The following is a 1,782-nucleotide window of genomic DNA, read 5'->3' as shown; positions in this document are numbered from 1 at the left end:
CAGGAATATTGGAATTTTAATGCCTTAGAATAAAAAGCCCTTTTAAATAAGAATGTAAAATAGCAATAGTTATGCTCACAAGCGCAAGTTGTACAAGTCAAGAAGGCTGAGTATAGAGCAGTTTGAAAAGGAAAAACCCAGACTTTGTTTTTGTATCAATTTACTTTCAAAACCTGGGCTTTGGGGCGAACTGCACTGTGCTCAGCCTGATTTAATTTTTTTATTTTTGTTGCTCTTTTCATTATATCAGTCTTTCTGTGGGTGATTTTTTCCTTTTTCTTTTTCTGTATATTTCTTGTTCTTAAAGATGATTTAGAAAAAAAAAATTACAGGCTACAAATGTGATCTTGAGGCTGGCAGTCAGGTTATTCTGCCTACATATTCCTCCCTCTGTGTTTCTTTTCTAAATCAAGTTTAATGCTGGCTTTTGCAGCACAGCCTACCAATCAAACAGAAAGTCACAGTGAACTCTTTGGTGTGACCACACACTCTATTAACCTCATCTTTCTTTTTTTCTTTGGCATAAAGACCCCTTTGGTGGAAGCTATTCTATAAAGCTACTTATTGCTTTGCTTTTCTTCCATTTATGTTCACAGATAAAAAAGCATTACAAGGAAATATCAGTGTTGCTCTAACCTTGTTTTGTTTCGTGTTGTGAACAAGACTGTAAAGTCCAAAGAAGCACCGGGGAATCATGAAAGATTCGTATTTGTCCTGTTTTCACGAGGTGGATTTAACGGAGGAAAAGTGATTTTGAAACCACAGAAGGGAAATACGTGTATTGCATGTGCTATTGGACGCTCTCAGCTGATAAGGGGAATGTGTGACATACAGCCCTGTGCCTGAAAGCCGTGTTTTTCATTCATTCTTTGCGTTTAGCAAACTCGCCTTTCCACAGGAAGAACCGCTGTGATTTCACCAAGTGTGGGGGAATAAAAAGTCCACCACTGGTCTGACAGCGAAAGAGGGGGTCCTGATCCTCCTCTATACCCCACCAGCTCTCCCCTTCCCTCCCTGCTGTTGCTTGGCACAGCTGCTGCTCTCCGTACAGAAGAGTGAGCCCAACCCGAGAGATGCTGTTTCTGGGTTTCTTCCAGTCCCCGTTCTGTGGGCAACGTGGAAGAAAAGGAGGGATTTAGGAAAGGCATTTTTCAGCCCCATGCAGCTTCATTCTTGCAGCTTTCCCTCAACCTGTGGCTATTTTACATAACATTCATTCTTGCTGCATGTCTCATTCAGCCTCGGGGCTCAATGGAGTGCATAATAGTTCAAGCCAGTTGAAGATTGTTCCTTCATGCAATAAAACTGCATTTGCTTCATTTGCCATGAATGATAAGCAGGAACTTCTGCAAATCAAACATCCTTTCTTTTTTCTGTTACACAATGATTCATAACAACAATTTCATTTGGTATTATATTAAAAGATTTTAATTTCTCCAAATGGAAGTCCATTTCTATTCTCTCTTCCCACTACTTGTATTTATGTTAACACTGTAAAGACAGTTAAACATGGGGCCTTTCATCAAAAATGCATAAAAAATAAGGAAACTGTGAATTAGATGATTTCTTCCCAGTGCCATTTTTTGGCTATTACGTTGCAGAACGTAAAAACTCTGAAGAGCTATTTTGTTTTTGACTCTGCCTGCAAAAGAAGAGATGGAAATACAGACCCATCTCATTTGCCATTAGTGTGGAATCAACCCATTTCTCCCATTTTGCCTTTTTCCCAGAACAGACTAATCCTTCCTCTCCATTCAAAGTCTCCTTCATCTGAAGGCTCTC

The sequence above is a fragment of the Charadrius vociferus genome, unplaced genomic scaffold (assembly GCF_000708025.1).
Source record: "Charadrius vociferus isolate BGI_N301 unplaced genomic scaffold, ASM70802v2 scaffold52, whole genome shotgun sequence".
NCBI lineage: Eukaryota > Metazoa > Chordata > Aves > Charadriiformes > Charadriidae > Charadrius > Charadrius vociferus.
The sequence above is the reverse complement of the archived record's forward strand: the minus strand, read 5'-3'. Positions refer to the sequence as shown.